At 41.7% G+C, this 19102-nt stretch overlaps 1 pseudogene across 1 annotated transcript in view; it reads left to right on the top strand.

Annotated features, from left to right (window-relative positions):
* Window positions 1-6787: 6787 nt before the first annotated feature.
* LOC147004892 (protein DBF4 homolog A-like) overlaps window positions 6788-19102 on the top strand; it is a 203279-nt pseudogene continuing 190964 nt past the window's right edge. The window contains exon 1 of the transcript XR_015046885.1: window positions 6788-6852. The product of XR_015046885.1 is annotated as a protein DBF4 homolog A-like (transcript). The remainder of the gene's footprint in view (window positions 6853-19102) is intronic.

Below are 19102 nucleotides of genomic sequence, written 5' to 3'. Positions count from 1 at the left end.
CTTTATCTACACTTGCATTATGATCTTATGTATCTGCCAAGCTATTCCCAGCAGATACAGTTGTGTCCAGGGCGATGAAAATTAAGACAATAACACAATATCAGGACAAGAAAGAAAACAAGCAGCACAACCCCAGCAACAATTACTGGATGTATTCCGTAGGAAAGCATACCTCTCAGAGACTTACATTAATTTCTTTTTACTTACTGGTACCGCCGTTCCCCAGCTGAAGAGTTCTGAATCCACGAAGTCGAATCCTTCTCAACAGCCTTTATTGCGGGAACACTTCTCCTCCCCGTGATGCAGTTCTGAATCCTCCCTGTAACAGGGGGGTCTTCGCTCGTGCCTGAAGATGTCTCTTCCTGGGTTTTGGCACCACTTGTGAGTGCCCAACTCGCCAGCAAGAAAGATGCCACAACAGGATCCTTCTGCAAGCGTTTATTGGGAGAGCTTAATTGCAGAGGCGAAAAGACCCCGAGCCCCAGAACTGGCGCTGCTTATAGAGGCCTAGGAGAGGCCTGTCTATAACCGATTGGTTATGCTTTCAGTACCTCATTTGCATGCCTCAGACCAGGCAGTGACTTGGCAAAAAACTCTACTGCACATTAGTTGTTTACCCAAACTTATGCATGGTGGCCAGCGGTAGCCAGCACCATCTTGTAATGGTGTATGTGGCGTCCCACAAGTTCCCTTTGTGTTAGTGATTTTAGTGATTTCTGGTTTAATTCAACTATGTAAAAATAGAGGGGCTGGAGAGATGGGCCAGCAGTTCAGAGCACTGGCTGCTTTTGCAGATCACCGAGGTTGGCTTTCTGTCATCCATATGGTGTCTCATGAAGGGTTGTACTTCAGTTCCAGAGGATGCAAAGCCCTTTTCCAGCTTCTGTAGGCACTAGGCATGCAAGTGGTACACATATGTACATACATTCTAACACATATCAAAATAAATGTAAATGAATTAAGAAAATATATGTATATGTATACAAGCAATCCTAGAAGCACCCTCATCCGGAGAAATTTGGGGAGGCTTTTCAGCCCATCCCAAAATGTGCAGTTTGAGAAACTGTATGTATTTTTATTAACTGTATCAATGTTATGTAATTAAATAAGATTAATATAATATGAATCTATTGAATTAAATATATTATCTTCTTACTGTCTTGATGTACTCAAGCATTGCTGCTTGTTTTCCACTGAACAGAAAAATAAACATTCTCTGATACAAACACACTTTAGCTTTCTATATTGGAAGTAACAGAGGCCATATCATTTTAGAATTTTTGTGTAAGCAAATATTGACATGTTGCTCATTTCTTATATTGTTCATTCACATTTCAAGTAAGATTTAAAAGTTTATAAACGTTTTTAGTCATTATTTTATTTTAAAACTTTTTTTGAGAATTTCATACATGAGTATTGTATCAATAACATTTCTAAGCCACCCTCACCACACTCCAGTTCCTCAGTTTCCCCGCTCAAATTTGTGACTTATTTTCCTTTAATTATTATTGTCTTACACACACACACATCTGCTGACTCCATTTAGTCGACCCCTAGATGAAGAACTATAGGCAACTATTGATTTCATAAGGGAAGAAGAACCAAACTTCTCTAGAGATGAGAACCTTTATCGATTATCTAATCCTAAGTGGTCATCTTTAAATATATATACTTATGAGTTTATAAATATACAAAATACAACACAATATATTTGTATTTATAAATATAGTAGATACTCATAATTTAAATCTATAATACAAAATTTATATTTATATAAATAAAATTATGCTTATAAATGTATAAATATTTAAATATATAATATACATATATAAATTTATAAGTACATTCCTATACTTATGAGTTTATAGAAATTTTAACCAACACAAACTTAATTTTTCTTCTTAGAGTCTTTACCATTCAAACAATATGAGAAGAGATAGGATATAATGATCTATAACTCCAGCACACAGAGGAAAAAGGCAGGAATATCAGAAGTTCAAAGTCAGGTCTTCACATGGCTGTGTGTACACATGTGCACATACCTGTATTCATGACAAACACATACATACAATTTAATATTTGCATACACATTAATGAAGACATAATTTGTCATTTAGTATTGTTTCTAAGCATCTAGTAATTTGGAGTTCTAAGTCTAATGAGTGAGGTCTTTTTAACTTCTACTAAGGAGTGATTTGCATTGAAAGATCCTGACAGAATGTAAAAGGACACAGAAGCCCTGAAATTGGCAAGATAGATGTCAGTGTTAGCAGAACTAGCTTCACTGATTTAGAAAAATAGAGGTGCACAATGCTCTGGCTACTCCTTGAACCTGTGTGTCTGCCAATGTTTTGACCGTTCCTTGATCCATGTGTGTGCCCACTGATGAAGCCCATTGCCAGGTGTTTGTAATATTGGTTGCTGAGAAAGAGTCAGAAAATCTCCCCAGCAACCACAGCCCGGCCAATCCTGAGTTGCTACACCAGCATCAGACTCTTTCCTTGTACCCCTCCCATACCTATTTCTTGAGAATAGACATTGTTTAGATCTGGAAATCCCCTACTCTCCCCCTTCTCCTTTCCCCCCTGAGGGCCTATAAAAACTGGGACCTCTTTCCTCTCAAGGTCGACTCCTCTACTCCTGCGCTGGATATGAGTCCTCCCCAGAGCTCTGGCTTTCCCCGAATAAAGCCTCATGTGGTTTGCAACAGGCTCGGTCTATAGTGAGTTCTTGGGTGTCCACTATTGTTCTGAGGCCGAAGCGAGGGGCTCCTCTCGGAGTCTTTCAGCATCACTCCAAAATTTATATATTGAAGCCCCACTATGATGGTATTTGAAGATGAGATCTTGAGAAGTAACTAGGTCCTAGGGTGAAACCTCCACTATCAGATTAATGTTTGCATGACAAAGGGAGAGAGAGAGAGAGAGGGAGAGAGAGAGAGAGAGGGAGAGAGAGAGAGAGAGAGAGAGAGAGAGAGAGAGAGAGAGAGAGAGAGAGGTCAGAGCAGGAAAGAACTATTTGTATCTCATAAGGATGGGGCAAGGAGGCTGCTGTCCATGGCTCAGAAAGTAGTCCTTGCCTGGCACCAGATCTTGCAGTGCCTGCCTTGCTTTCTGACCTCTACCACTGTGATAAATGTTTCATTGTGTGTGTGTTTTGCTTGGTAGTGCTAAGAGTCAAACCCAGGCAGGAGTTACAGCTCTGTTCCTTACATGTTTGTTACTTAAGTTACTCAGTCTATGCTGTTAGTGCCGTAGCAATGACTAACTATGACAAACCTTTAAAAAAAGTATTTCAATATTTGTTACATCAAACTGATATGTTTAGCTTTTGAAATTATTTAGCATATTCCAAATAACCTAAAATGTGAAAAAGTAAGCACTCTATTTAGAGCAATGTAATAATAAAACTTTGCATTAAATTTGTATAATGCTTTGGGTAGGATGGCCATTTTTACTATATTAATGCTATTGACCTATGATCATGGGAGATCTTTCCACCTTCTGATATCTTCTCAATTTTTTTCTTCAATGACTTAACAATCTTATCATAGAAGTCATTCTTTCACTTGCTTGGTTAGAATTATCTGAAGATATTTTCAATTGTGAAAGATATTCCCTGATTTCTTGCTCATCCCACTTGACATTTGTATATAAGAAGGCTACTGATTTTGGGGAATTACTTTTGTATCCAGATACTTTGCTGAAAGTGTTATCAGCAGTCAGGGTTCCCTGGTTGGAATTTTCAGTCATTTATGTATACTATCATATCATCCCTCTTGTGGGATATTCATTCAGTAGACAAGACTGCTCAGACACAGGTTTAAATCAATAGAAAATCTTTATTATTCATTCGGAGACTATACTGGGTGTTCGTGATCCCAATGTAGCCCTGGGACTTTCTCAGGGTGAGTTTTCAAGCACACAAAAAGGTCTCAGTTGACATACTTCAATTAATAAGAGCAGTGAGTCAGAAGCAGAACCCACAGAAGCTGAAAAGCAAGGTTAGTACATTTAGAGCCTTCCTCAGAACTATGGGTTTGATGGATTAGGTCTTTGTTTTCATTTGGGCAGGTGGAGGTGTCTACCTCCTGAGTTTTACAGCCTGAAGGGTACTTCCATCATGGAGTCAGTTATGCTATGGCCTGTGGACCTACTACAGTCTGAGGTCTGTTATAATCTGCAAATAAAGACACTTTGACCTCTTCACTTCTAGTTTTATTTCCACTAGTTGTCTATTGTTCTTGCTAAGACTTCAGGTTCTATATTGAATAGGAATGGACAGAGTAGAGAATCTTGTGGGATTTCTTTGAGTTTCTCTTAATTTAAGTTCGTGCTGCCAATGGTTTTGCTGTAAGTTGTCTTTATTGATTACGTATGTCCCCTGCATCCCAAATCTGTTCACAGCTCTTACGATGAAGGGATGTTGGGTTTTTCTGCAATTGATGAGATGATCACGTGGTTTTTTGTCTTTCGGTTTTTATATGTTGGATTACATTTATTGATTTACATATGTTGAATCATTTCTGCATCTTTGTGATAAAGCCTACTTGATCTAATTCTTAATCTTCTCTCTCTCTCTCTTTTGTTCTGAGGGTCAAATGCCAATATATAGATTTCAAAATCTATAAAGCTCAAGTTCTAATTATGTTAATATGTGTGTTATTATTATTTCATCCTGGTGAGCCTCTAACATTTGATAGGGGCAGTGTCTTATTTAGGGCTTTATTGCTGTGAAGAGACAGCATGACCAAGGCAACACTTATCAAGACAATATTTGATTGGAGTTGGCTTACAGGTTCAGAGGTTCAGTGTATTGTCATCAGGGTGGGAGCATGGAAGTGTCGAGGCTGGCATATGGCAGGAGGAGCTGAAGGAGCTGAGAGTTCTATGACTTCATCTGAAGGCTGCTAGGAGAAGACTGGCTTCCATGCAGCCAGGAGGAGGGGGTTAAAGCCTACACCCACAGCGGTACACCTATTCCATCAAAGCTACACTTTTGAATAGTGCCACGCCCTAGGTAGGGAAAGTGGCCTGAGAAAGTAGTTTCCCTTATCTATTACTGGTGCAGGTTTGAAGTTGACAGATATAGGAGGAAGCAAACGTATCGCAGAGCATCCAGCTGACTCACACTTCACAAGCCTTCCTAGACCTCTGGGAGACATCTGATTCTCCTGGAGTTGGGTTAACCACTCTCCCTTAGGTATCAAAATGAAAGTAAATGCCAATTAAAAAAAAAAGGCGTGGAGAATGGATAGAGATATCGCAGAGGTTTAAAACACTAAGTATTCCTCCTGAGAAAATGAGTTGGATTTCCATAACCCACAAACCTTCTGTAACCCCAGTCCTAGGGACCCAACATTCTCTTTGGGCCTCCAACCATAGATACTGCATACACATGGCGGGTGCACAGACACACCTGTTAGCAAAATACTTCATACGACTAAAAGCATTGAAAACCGCCTTGGGTAAATTCTTATCAAAAAGGCTTTTCTTAATTGCACCTGAAAACGTGTGACTCACGCCCAGCACACAGTAGGCCCTCAGTCCAGATCTGTGTCAAAACTGACTTGTCCTGCACTCAAGGCATGGTCGCTTGGTAACACAAGCAATAGTAGTAGCTAGTGAGCAACCCTGCAGCTCCTCTCAGACCTCTGGGGCGAATTCAGGGTGTGGCCACTGTGCAGGTGACCTCCATCACCTCTCCTTCTTTGGTCTGCAGCCTCCTTCTTGGGTTTTGGGGTGGCGATGGTCGCGTCGCCTTGGAGACCAGCTAGCTGTGCGGGGAGGGAACTACATTTCCCAGCTACTCTGGTGCGCGTGGCCGGATGCGGCGCGGGGGCAAGTGCACCACCAGGCCCGCTGCGCACCCGGCTCGCTCCCCGCCATGCTGGCCGCCTGCTCCGGCCTCCGCCTGGGGATGAGGTGGGAGGCGCTAGAAGCCACTTAGGTACAGCCTGGCGCCCGAAGCGGCGCTCGCTAGCTGCCCTCGCCACCGAAGCGCCCGCCAGGCACAATGCAGCACTGAGGCAAACGCGGCTGCGGCAGAGGCAGCGGCTCGGGCTGGGAAGGGGCGGTTGGGAGCCCGAGCCCCGGGCAGGGCAGGAGCAGCTGAGCGCCGCCACCATGCAGGCAGCAGCGGCCGCGTCCTTCTGGCTGCTCTGCGTCTTGGGGACCTGCCCCGAGGCGCGCTGCGGTCGGGCAGGTAAGTTCTCAGCTGCTGGGGCATCCAGGACACTTTGGAGCCTGGAAGGACCCCGAAAAGCCACACCCGCAATTCCACAGTGCGCGGTTTTTTATTTTTATTTTTTGAAGGGCGGCGCGGAAGGGGTGTAAGCACACATGTGTGGGGGACACGAGGATGCATCAGCAATCTGGGATCAAATGCTCTTTCTTTCTTTCTTTCTTTCTTTCTTTCTTTCTTTCTTTCTTTCTTTCTTTCTTTCTTTCTTTTTTTCCTCTTTCCTCCTGCAAAAGAAGAGTCTCCTTCAGGAGAATGGGAAAGGGGTGCCCTGTTTCTGGCCCCGGAGATGCTCCAGGGGAGCTGGTTCCAGGGTTTTCCAGCTGGTGTCTCTGCGTCCTTCCCAGTTAGGTCCGGGAGGGAGGAGGCGGGGGAATAAAGGTGATGAGGACCGCAGGATGGAGGCCTGTGGGTCAGGGTCATTATTTTTTGCTGTTTCTCTCCACTCCCTTCTTCCCTCCTGCCTGCCTGCAAGGAGTCGCCTCACTGAAAGGACTGGAGAGGGGGAACGAAAACCGCTTCCTGGAGCGCCAGAGCATCTTGGGCGGCGAGGACGAAACTCAGCACGACCAGCTCAACACTCGGGTGAGGGGCGACCCTGGCGGACCGCAGGTGAGTGGCAGGGTTCTGGAGGTGGTCCTCCACGCTGCCCAGGGACCCCGCGTTTGCTTAGGGTTGCCCTGGAAAAGCGGTGTACCGGGTGAAAAGAGCACAGTCCTAATGTGATTCCCGCATGATACTCTTGGTGCAAGTGCAAAAAGGAGGAAAAAAGGAACTGAAAGAAGGGTAGGCTAATGTTTTGCAGAGGTGCTAGGGGGTAGGGGTAGCATTGGATGCACCTAGTAGCCCTGAAACCTGAGCTAGGGACAAGAGGCACAGACCCTCATCTCCTTAGTCAAGCAAAAACTGCATGGGGTAGGAGGAGATTCTATTTAGGCAGGATATGCATCATCATCTTTGTTGTTTTAACTCTGAGAGAAAACATTATCAACCAAGATGATTATTGTAGAAAGAAGAGAGGAGAAGAAAACTAGGCTGCTCTAAGAAACCAAACTAAAATAAACAACATCTCAAAATCCCCTGGTCACTCAGATTTTTGAACACCAGAGACATGCCCATTCAGTCCTAACTTAATGTCCGAAAACGGGTCCTCCTCGGGTGCGATCGTTTTATTGAGCACTTACATTGCTCTAAAAACTAACTATTTCAGTACTTGCATATCAATACCAAACATCTATAGATACAAATGAGTACTGGCTAACTCTAGCAAACATTTTTGGGACCGTAAGTGTTTTTATGTTTGTATGGATCAAGCTGACAATTTGTTCATCTACAAGTGCATCTGAAGTTCATGTAGTTGGTAATTGAAAACTTTACTTAAGTAAAGATAAGCTGGGCAGTTTCATATCATAAATACATTCAACACTAACATAACTGTGATGTGATAATGTACTCAGTTATTCACGTGTGTGACATATTTAAAGAGTGAAAAATATTTAAGTCTATATTTGCACTCGAATATTTGGCTCCATTAAAAGTTTGTTGACATAGGTAGAAATTCAGGGTAACTTGTAGTATCCATGGATGTTAGATTAATGTAGTAGAGAACCTAACATGTCCAGCTCTTAATGAAGGATTTTATTATCTGAATTAATGCTTGGCATCTGCTTGTTTCTCTTGTTAAATTTTGGCTTGTTTCCAAGGAAAACCTGCAGAAGGTAACCTGTCTTATTTTTCAGTTAGTTAATAATTATTCCTGTGAGGGAGTATTCTGATGCTTGTTTGTAGCCTCTGATTAAAAAGAAAAAAACCAATCTAGACACACACACACAAACTAAACAGAGGACTATAGTGAATTCTAGCTTCAGTGACTGGGAACTTACAGTCCATCTTGCTTTTCTCTGCCTCCTACTGGCCTGCTCCTTTCTGTATTACTTTGAAGCAAGCAACTGATGCTTTATTTATTAACATTTTCAGTAATAAAACTCTGAAGGATAAGGGCTATATTAAAAATGCAACTCTGAATTGCCACAGTAAAAATAAGATTCATTCTTTGATACTATAAAACAACCATTCTTTCAGAAACACTTATCTCAAAAATATACTTATATGTTTGTTACACAGACACACACACACACACACACACACACACACACACACACACTCATTTTGAGCCAGAGCTAAAAGAAAGGGCATACTTAGTTCATTGAAGTCTCTTTTAGTGTATGATTTCTTCTACCTATGCTTTTGTCTTTATTTTAATTTGCCTTTTAATTGGTTCTTATTTTTAATTTTCATTGAAATTTACTTATTGAGACATGACATCTTTTATTCTGTATAGAGTTTTCCATGGTCAGGAATTTGCTGATGTAGACAGTGTGTTAGAGCAAGCCCCAGAGTCTTTGTGGGAAGGGAAGGAAGGATGGAGAGGAGCAGAGATGCAGAGAGAGGGGTGTGAGGGAACAGACGCGGGACCTCTGTCTCTGCCGCCTGCTGACCATGACCTCAAATCCGCCCACTTTGTGATGATAGAAGGAAGGCCACTGCTTCTGAGAAAAAGAGTGTTGTTTTCTCTCTCAATGTTTCTAGAACACCTCTTCTGAGACGTTTTAACTCAGATGGGCCTCTCCATATGGGGCATACGATACGATAGGCCCTTCACAAGGAAACTTTGCAGCCCAGGTGAATGAGACTGTTGTTTGGTAGAACTTAGGTTAAACATGTATAGATGACTACTCCGAGTCAGAATTGGAAGTAATGCTATTTATAATTATGGCAAATTATCCTCGGTATCTAAAGGTACACACAGCACATTTTGATATCTCCATCACCCAGGGAGTCAATGTACTTTACCAGGATCCTTTAATTGCAGCAGGACACCACAGAGAACTGATGGAATCTCAAAGACCAGTATTTCCTACAGAGAGGAAACTGAGGGATTTTCTTGTCTGTTAGGCCTTCCTGGTTTCCAGAGAGCTATAATTTAACCTGAAAATGTGTGGATTTTATATAGCTCTTGTTACTATTATTATTATCATTATTATTTTGGTAAAAAGAACTTTTGGCACTGTAGGTACCCATGGATATCTTTAGCATTTTCCTTTGTATTATAGAAATAATGTCTGGATGATTCTTTTGTTACCTCATAAGGTACATGTGTGTGTTTGTGTGTGTGTGTGTCTGTGTGCAAGCAATTCATTTATTGAAGCATTAAGAGGAATTAACTTTGAGCTCTTGCTAGTTAGCATTTTAAGTAAATCAAGGTCATAGGGATTTAGAAATAAAAGCCACAGTTCTAGCCTTTAAGGGGTTTACAGAGAGCTGGGAAAATGAATGAGTGCTTGAACAATTATTCTTTGCCCTTCAGTCTTGAGGTAATTACAGGGGCTGTGGAAACAGTGGAAGCCCAGTGCCCAGCGCATAACCCCACAAGAAGTCTCTGGGCTCTCCCAGGAGGTGCTGTTTGATTGGTCATATTACAGACAAGGAGTGGGCATAGCTAGCAGAGAGGGCAGCATGTTCAGAGTCACATGGAAGCCAGGCATTGCCTCTGCTAACTGCAGATGAGATTTGGGGGACCAGTGTGAGAAGCATGTCGCTCCTAGATGCTGCAGCAAGTTCTGATGTTCTGAGGAGTTGGGACTTGGCTCTGCAGGCTATGTAAGCCTTTTGGCAAGGAGGATTAACTGGCTAAATTCATGATCCTATGGTATCATCCTAGTGTTACAGAAGAATAATTGTAATTCTCAAGAGTGAGCAGGAGTATTATTCACTTTTATTCACTGATCAATTCCAGTTCGTATCATTAAGCTTTGTAAGTGCTGAGCTCCCAAACATGCTGAGAAGACCAGATGAGTGGCATTTATGAAGCACCTAGGTCAACACTGGGTATGCAGTGACTCTCTAAGAGTCTTTTAAGTCATAGTCACTCCCTTGGCAGCTCCAGGACTGTTTTTATTCATTTTATGACATCATTTGAATGCAAAATGATGCCCTCATTACCTGAATTTAACACATTCCCTGAAGTTACAGATTACTCATTTTTTACATAACATGGAATGGTCTTGGAAGGAAGAGACCTTATAGGCCATTCAAATTAGCTCAGAAATTACCGCTTACCTGATAGGCTCGAGCAACTGACCAAGGGAAGGTGGTCACCACTGTAGTCTTAGATGGTTCCATTCCTCAAGCTCAAGAGACTAGGTGAGTATCAAATTTCTTTTATATTATTAATGTGAGCTTGTTTCAGTTTTCATCCATAAATGGCAATATGAAGCTTTTATTTTAGAAGAAATTTCACTTTGGTTCTACTTGAATGGTGACAGTTTAGTGTGAAATGGTGATTTCACTGATACAAGGCCATATTGTGAGATTCTTTTTTCTTTTTACTTATTGCATAGTGAGTTATTCCAGTGCTTACTAATTCTTATTGCAAATGGGATGATTACCCTGTGTAGACACTCATTATGTCATAAAATGCTAGAGATTATAGTCAAAATAGTTGTAGTTGATTGTGAGTAACCTTGCTGTCTTCAGGGTTGTCAAATATGAAGTAGTGCCAAGCTTAGAAGATAGCCCTCGAATATTTAAAATATTGAGGTTTTTGTTTTTTTTCCTTCTTTCTTGACAGTTTTTTTTTTTTTTTTGCTAAAAGAATTGCCTGTCTGTAGATAGTAAGGTAAAACATATATCTTTCATGAATTTGTATAAGGTGTCATGTACTGAGCCTTACTGCTTATTGACCATTGATGGCCCTGTCGTTGCTATCTTAGACGTGCTTACTAATGGTTGCTCTTTGTGCCAGCTAAGCAGCATATAGTTACCACGACACTAGACGTGGGTCATCTGATAGTTTATTTTGTTACATGGTTACCTTTATATTCTGTTATGTATTTTTAAAACACCCAGTGATTTTATACTCCTACAAACGACATAATTTCTTCTATCAGAAGTATTGTTTGGAAATACAAGATCTACTTTCTTCCATCCTGTCCTCTGCAAAGTATTACAGCTTCATAAGGAGTCGTCAAGTGGGGACAAGGACATGGATCTATAACTCTCCACCATCTTATTGCTCACCATTAGTGAGTGGGTCAGAAAGCACACTCAAGGCAAGATGGCAGCAGAGCTGTGCTCTGGCTTTTTTGTTTATATTTTGGCGAATATTTATATATATGGCATGGAATGTGTGAGCTGTCCTTAACATCAAGCTGTTCCCTCTGAGGGCACCGAGTCAGGCTGGCACTCAGTTATCTGCAGTACAGCTCCCCCAGTGGTGAAGGGTTCCTAGGAATTATAGCTTTCATGGTAGCTTGCCAGGTTAACACAAACATCTTTTTTCTTTTTTTTTTTTTTTTTCTAAAAGTACATTTGTTAAACTTAGTAGCTCAATATTAATACATTTTTGCCATATGGAGCAGGAAAGAAATATTTCACAGTGCATTTTTGTTTACCTACCAATTCAATAAAGTAAAAATAAAAATTAAAATATCCATTAATCCCTTAAATATTTTTAAAACAACCTTCTTTTAATTTTACAACTATCTATCATCTATCAATCAATCAATCTATCTATCTACTGTGCATGTGTGTGTGTGCGTGTGTATGTTTGTACATGTGAAGGTCAGAAGACAACATCATACAGGAGTCACGTCTCTCCTTTTACCATGTAAGTTCTGGGAATTAAACTTAGCTTACCAGGCTTGGCTGCAAGCATCATAATCCACTGAGACATCTTGTAGGCTTTCCCTTAAAGTTTCATTCAGAATATAAATGTAGGGATAGAATTCTAGACGACAGAAGAGACCTAATTCAGGTATCACTCTTTCTTATCTTTGATATCCCAATCTGTATGTGTATACTGTGTGTGTGTGTATGTGTAACAGATACATATACATATAGTTATGTATGCAATTCCTCACAATTATTTTATTGTGCACAGAGGATTCACTGTTTGATCATTTCTTCATAGCTACATGGAGACCAAGTAGGAGCTTATGAGTTTATAAAGAATGTTGTTAGTTTTACTTACTTTCTCACAGTACAAAACATGCCACGTGTTCTTTTTATGGTTCTAGAGCCCATTTTAGAGAGAGACCTGCTGTTTTTCTCCTGACTCACTGAGAATGGAATCTGTAACAGAGGTATCATTTCACAGCTCAGTGAGGCTAAGCTAGGACCACCTTTATCAGGAAGTCTTGAGGACTAACCCCATGTGGAAAGAAGATGCTCATCAGAGTGGGACAGGCGTGGAAGGGGGGGTGGGGGGTGGGTGGAGAAAAGCGAGAGGAATGGTGGGAAGCAGGAAGGGAAGGAAACTGAGAAAAGAAGATGTCAGTGTTATGTATGCTGTGTATTAACATGTTTAATATGTGGTAATTTTGTGGGGGCTTTTATGCCAAATTAACTTCTTAGTGTTTGGTGTACACTTTGGTGCCTGTCCCAAAGTAGGTACTCAGGAAACATTTTTAGGGCTTTTTTTTTTCCCTCAATTTTCTGTCTCAAAGATATGAAGAAAAAAAAATCTGAGACCATTATGTTATTGACTGTTATTGACAGCTGTCTTACTGTCTCACGGACTCCTAAATCACCATGACACAATCACTCATGTCAGCTTATAGCCCTGTCTCCCCTAGCAAAAGTAAATCCAAGCTATTTAACCTTCTTGGCTGAGTTGACTCAGCAGGCTGTGCCATTTGCTGCCAGGAGCAGCATCTTCATTGAGACAACCATGTTTGGTCTTTTGTGAGAGTGTCATATAAGGTTTCTGATAGACTTGAGTTCATGGGACATATTCAGGTGGGGATTTCCTTGAATGGTCATTCTTTAATTTTTAACTGCAGTTATAAACTAAGGCAGTACTTAAATTTTTTTCCCTGAAGCTAAGTCCCAGATAATTCTTGTGTCATAATTTTGTTTTAACCTTTTCTAATTTTTATATTTATTTTGTGAAAATGTGTTATTTAATACTAATAAAGTTATATGATTAAACACCAATTAATCATTCACAATTAAGTAGTTAATATAAGACACAAGCATATTATAAAATTTAGTGATAATATCAACTGAATATTTATCAACTATGTACTTGACTTTTAAACAACATTTAACTCTATGTGTGTGTGTGTGTGTGTATGTGTGTATGTATATGTGTGTACACAAACATGTGCCATGTGGATACGTGAAGGTCAGAAGAACACTTGTGGGAGTCAGTTCTCTCCTTCCATTATTGGTAGATAGTGGAAGTCCCAGGGACAGATCTGAGGTCACCAGGCTCGGAATCAGTCAGCTTTATGCTCTGAGCCATCTCAGTGCATCTCCCCACCCACTTCCTTTTGGAGATCTATGTAGATGAGGCTGCCCTTGAACTCTCAAGTCTCTCCTTCTTTTCTCGACCTCTCAAGGGTGAGGATTACAGGTGTGAACCACCATTGACCTAGCTTATGCTAATGCTGAGGATACATGCTAATATAAGATGCTTTAATGTTTTTAAATGTATGAGGTGGTTCCCCACATGGTTCCCCAGGAGATCTCCATGCTCCTGGAAGAGCTTCACATGCTGATTTAATTCTGGAGAAGAAACCACAGAGGGGAATTTGTAGTCTAAGTAGTTTCATGTGTTTATAGTGTGGTGTGAGTGGAGGATCTGAGAACAGGGTTAAGTAGAAGAGACACCCATTGTCCGTGCAGAAAAGATGCCGTGGGAAAAGGTGAGGTTCAAGTGTCATTGTGGAGAAGTGAGCTCCTTAACGATCGTTATGACTTCACGTAACCCTGGGTATCCCGGAAAGAGAAGGATTCCTGTCTTACTTATAAGTATGTATGTACACACACACACACACACACATGTATACAGTTTGTTAGTTTGCTGTGTGTGATGGGCACCAGTGGAGGGCAGAAGACACCTCCCAGGATTTGCTTCTCTCCTCTCCACTCTGTGCGACCTGAGCATCCGACTCGGGTCATCCGCATTGGTGGCAGGTGCCTTTACCTGCTGAGCCATGCCATTGGCCTTAGTTTTAGCAGACTTTGCTCTCTATAGATGTGCCTGTTCTCTCGGTGCTTCAGCCATGCCTTACTTAGCTTAATGTTTTCAACACTGATCCACATTGTAGCTTGTGTACTTCATCCCTTTTCAGTGCTGAATAATGTTCCATTATTTATTCATTGTCTTAATATGAATTTATGCTAATTAAATTCTTTCACTATGAATAGTGGTGCTATTAATATCTGTACACAAGATTTTGTGTGGGCTCATGGAAACTGGAGCGTGCCACAGAGCAGCATGTGTGTCAGAAAACAATAACCTTGCTACATATAGTAGTGTGCTTTTTGTTTCCCAAATTCTACTTCATATTTTCTAAATACCCTGGCCATGATACATTTGGTGATTTTTATAGAGGTTTTCTTTTTCAGAGAAAACCCAAATTGCAGCACTGGACAGGGTGGGGGTGACCCTAGGCAGCAGGGATGTAAACCAAGCCCTCTCTGCTGCTGCCTTCTGCCCTGTCCCTGGGGTGTTCTTCCTTTGTTCTGGTTGTTTCTAATAATAACTTTCCAGGGAAACAAGTCCCATACCATAAAGATTTACGCTTTAAATGCAAAATTTAGTGTTTTTAAAGACTGTTTTTAATAAGCTTGTAGTCATCTTCACTGTGGGGGTTTTCCTCTTGTGGTAGTTTGTATCACAGAAGTGTTTGTGGGTGCTCCAGCATGCTGTTCAGATCTTCATCCCTCTTCTCCGGTTCTCTCTCTCTCTCTCTCTCTCTCTCTCTCTCTCTCTCTCTCTCTCTCTCTTTCTCTCTCTCTTTTGAGTATTTTTTAAAATTGGATATTTTCTTTCTTTCTTTCTTTCTTTCTTTCTTTCTTTCTTTCTTTCTTTCTTTCTTTCTTTCTTCTTTCTTTCTTTTTCTCTCCTGGTTTACAGGAAATGAGCAAGAACAGCATTTTTTTCTTTTTTTATTAGATGTTTTCTTCATTTACATTTCAAATGTTATTCCCTTTCCTAGTTTCCTTTCCAAAAATCCCCTATCCCCTCCTCCCTTCCCCTGCTCCCCAACCGACCCACTCATGTGTCCTGGCCCTGGCATCTCCTATACTGGGACATATGATCTTCGCAAGTCCAATGGCCTCTCCTCCTATTGATGGCTGACTAGGCCATCCTCTACTACATATGCAGCTAGAGACATGAGCTCTGGGAAGTACTGGTTAGTTCATATTGTTGTTCCTCCTATAGGGTTGCAGACCTCTTTAGCTCCTTGGGTACTTTCTCTAGCTCCTCCATTGGGGGCCCTGTGTTCCATCCAATAGCTGACTGTGTTAATTGTGTTATTTTCCTTAAGAAATAATTAGGTTAGAAAAGCCGGAATGCTTTTTTTTTTTTTTCCTTTAGTATCATATGTTCATGGCAGAAAGTGTTTGGGAGGAAAGCACCAAATGTGCTTAGTATTGTCACTGCTGTTGTTACTGGTGTGCGTGCTCTGTGTGTGTGCATGTGTGTGCATTCATGTGTGTGCACATGTGTGTGTGTGGTGTGCGTGCTCTGTGTGTGTACATGTGTGTGCATTCATGTGTGTGCACATGTGTGTGTGTGCATGTGTGCATGCTGTGTGTGTGCATGTGTGTGTATTCCTGTGTGTGCACACGCATGTGCATGTGTGGTAAGGGGGTATGGTATGTTTGTGCATGTGTGTGTGCACATGTGTGTGCATGGTGTACGTGTGTGTGTGTGTGTAGGTATGGGATGTTTCATTTCTCTGAGGCCTTGGCCCAGATTTTGGCTTCACATTTCACTTGAAGAGAGACAAGGTCTTCTTCCTGTGCGCTTCTGGCCCCTATCCATTGGTGTGTCAGTTATGTCTGAGCCATTAACCACACCTTCTTATAGCTCCTGCTCTGTGCAGTGTGTTGTCACTAGAATTGCAGACCCTTTGCTTCTCTCCTTGTCCTTCTGTCCTTGAATAATAATGGGAGCTGAGGAGATTGGAAAGCATGTAGTAGACTTGGAGTCTTGTTCTTTTTTTTCTACAGAGTTTTAACTTGCGAGCTCTGTAGTGTATAGTTAAATTTTTCTTTTTTCTTTTTCTTTTGGACAAGATCTTGCTGTGTTTTCTAGGCTAGTCTGGTGCTTGCTTTATCACCCAGGCCAGCCTCAGACCTCCTGTAGGTTTTCTGCCTCAACATCCTGAGTGCTGGAACACACACATGTCCATCATACTGTGCTCCATCAATTCTCTGATACTGCACATGCAGTTTGTGTGTGTATGCATGTGTGTGATAATTCCCTTTAATGACTTGGTATGTGGACTGACATCTATTTTCTTCACTTCACTGATACTTACTGAGGGTGTCCTATATGGCAGGCACTGTTCCAGGCCCTTGGATTATATCAGTGATTATTTTCTCTTTATTCTGAGGCCCATATTTTAGCAGGCATACTAGCCAGCAGTAAGTGCTGTGGGAATGAGATCAGCATGGCGGGGTGGGGGTGGGGTGGGGTTATGGTGTTGGGATGGTGGAGCAGCGAGAAGGCATAGGCTGTAGTCTCTCTTGCAGTGTTGGAGATTGACCTTAGGACTCGTGCATGTTAGGCAAGCACTCCACCACTTCAGTAATGCTCAGCCCTAGATTGTGATCATTAGTAGGGTGATCCATGGGTCCTCAGAGAAGACCTCCAGGGAAGGGGAAAGGGAATCATGCAGGCATCTAAGAGGAACATTACAGGATGGAGTAACTGGTAGATTAACCCCAAGGCCTGTCACTAGCAAGAAGGCTATCCTAAAGAAGGGGGTGCTTGCCAGCCATGGTGGCACAGCCTTTAATCCTAGCTCTCAGGAAGGCAGGGCAGGTAGATCTCTGTGAGTTCTACATGGAGAGTCTGGGTCAGGATCATAGAGCTCTGGTTGGCCTAGAACTCCTAGCCCAGGCTGGTCCCAATCCTGTGTTAATCATCCTGCTTGTATCTGCTAACTCTTTGGAATATAGGTGGGTGTCACCACCTCCAACCAGGAAAGTCTTACTAGGGGTGGACTTTGTGATTATTCTTGTCTGTGGCTTGGAGATGCTATTTGGAATAATTCTTATTTCTGGACCTAGTTTTAGTTTCATCCCTATAATGTTTAAAATACTGGATAATCTCATCAAGGAAGACTAAGTAAGTGTTCAGTAAGGTTTCTGGAGGCAGCCCAGTTTCTTTCTTGTGCCACAGTCTTATAATATAGTACATCTGGGTTCTTCTCTGCATAGCTATATTATTTTTGTGCTCTTAGATGAACTTATATTTTATGGTTAATACAAGCATGGAAGTAAGCTTCTCCTTTTGTGTTTGTAGATATTCTCACTGCCAACTTGCTGTAAGAGCTTGCTAAGTAGCAGGTACTTTTTTTTTTTCTGTGCATAAAAGATGAGGGTGCTTTCAACTCACCTTTGAACATATCCTGTTTCACAAAGAGAGGAAGTAGACACAAACTGCATTAAGACACTTTTATTAGCTGTCTAAGAGAGAAAGCAAGATGATTCAGCATCCTAACAGACTCTTCTGCCAATAGGAGTTGAGAATCTATCTGAGGAACTTAAGCCAGGGCATATCTTAGTGGTAGTGTGTACCCACTGTGTACAAGACCCAGCTCTTAGTTCCTTTGACCATAAATATGAAAAAAGAGATAAAAAATCCCTTATAGAACAGACTCATCTGTCAATTTTCTCAATGCAAGAATGAATCACAGAACCCTTTGAAACTCCCTAAAACTCGGCATTCCACCCTCTTATGCTGTCCTGTAGTGATGCGTTTTGTAGGTCATGCAGTTGAGTTGCTACTGAACTCACTGGCAAACATTATGGGAATAAAGTTTTCAGTAAGAATCACTAGAATGCATATGCTGACAAGGACTGGGCTCTCTGTGACAGTGCTGTTGCTTATAACTACTAAACAACAAGCCACTAGCGTAGTTTATGTGAAAGCCATAGTCACTGTAGTCCTGATGAGTACTTCCCACTTTAGGCTAATACAACTTATCAGACAACTTTTCTCCATATGATTATCCTAGAACAGTTGTCAGAGTTGAAGCATAAAGGCCACGTGTTAGGGGAACAGAGATGCTGGGGACAGACCGCTCAGACAGCGTGAGAGTCCTTGTCAGCTAGAAGTGACAAGGCAAGCAAAATCAGTCTGACCACTCACTGAATCAACAGAAAATGTTGTTCACATATCCTGCCTTTTGGTGCTTATATGGCACAATAATATACATCGTTGCACTTCAGTCTATTCTGTCTTCCCAGCATCTCTCAGAGCTTGCCATTTAATGAATGCAAAGCCCGAGACTTAGAAAGCTGAGATAACTTACCCAAGATCACTTATCTTAGGAAGGGATAGAGCTCCTATGTATAAGGAGAAAATGTGGCTCTAGGATCTAGAGTCGTTGTAGCTTGTCTTAAACATTGAACAGAGGGAAAACTCTTTGAGGCCAGTTTAAAAACCTGGGTTACCTTACTGCCTTGTGTACCAGAAACACACCTTGTCAGACAATAGGGGTCTGTGGGCAGGGCCTTATGTTCCTCAGGGTCCACTGTGGTTTTCATGGAGTCTTTGGCACACATTGCATTCAGGCTTGCTGGCTCTAAGGAAGATAGATAGTGGGCCATTCCAGGAAGGTCAGAGAAGGATGGAGATGGTGCAGAGGCAGTTTGCTGAGGATGCTGGTCTGGGGAATGTTTGAGTCAGGAGCCTTTGCCAGGAGGCCATTTCTGAGAAACTCAGTGGGAGAGGCTCAGAGAGGCTGACTACCCACACAGTTTTGAGAAGTGAATGAATGTTCCCTGGGCATCGTTTCATAAATTAAATGAAAGGTGACCTCTGTGGTACTTG

This window comes from Mus caroli, unplaced genomic scaffold (genome assembly GCF_978045245.1).
Source record: "Mus caroli unplaced genomic scaffold, Mus_caroli_1 scaffold_4, whole genome shotgun sequence".
NCBI lineage: Eukaryota > Metazoa > Chordata > Mammalia > Rodentia > Muridae > Mus > Mus caroli.
This window is presented reverse-complemented; position numbering and strand designations above follow the sequence as displayed.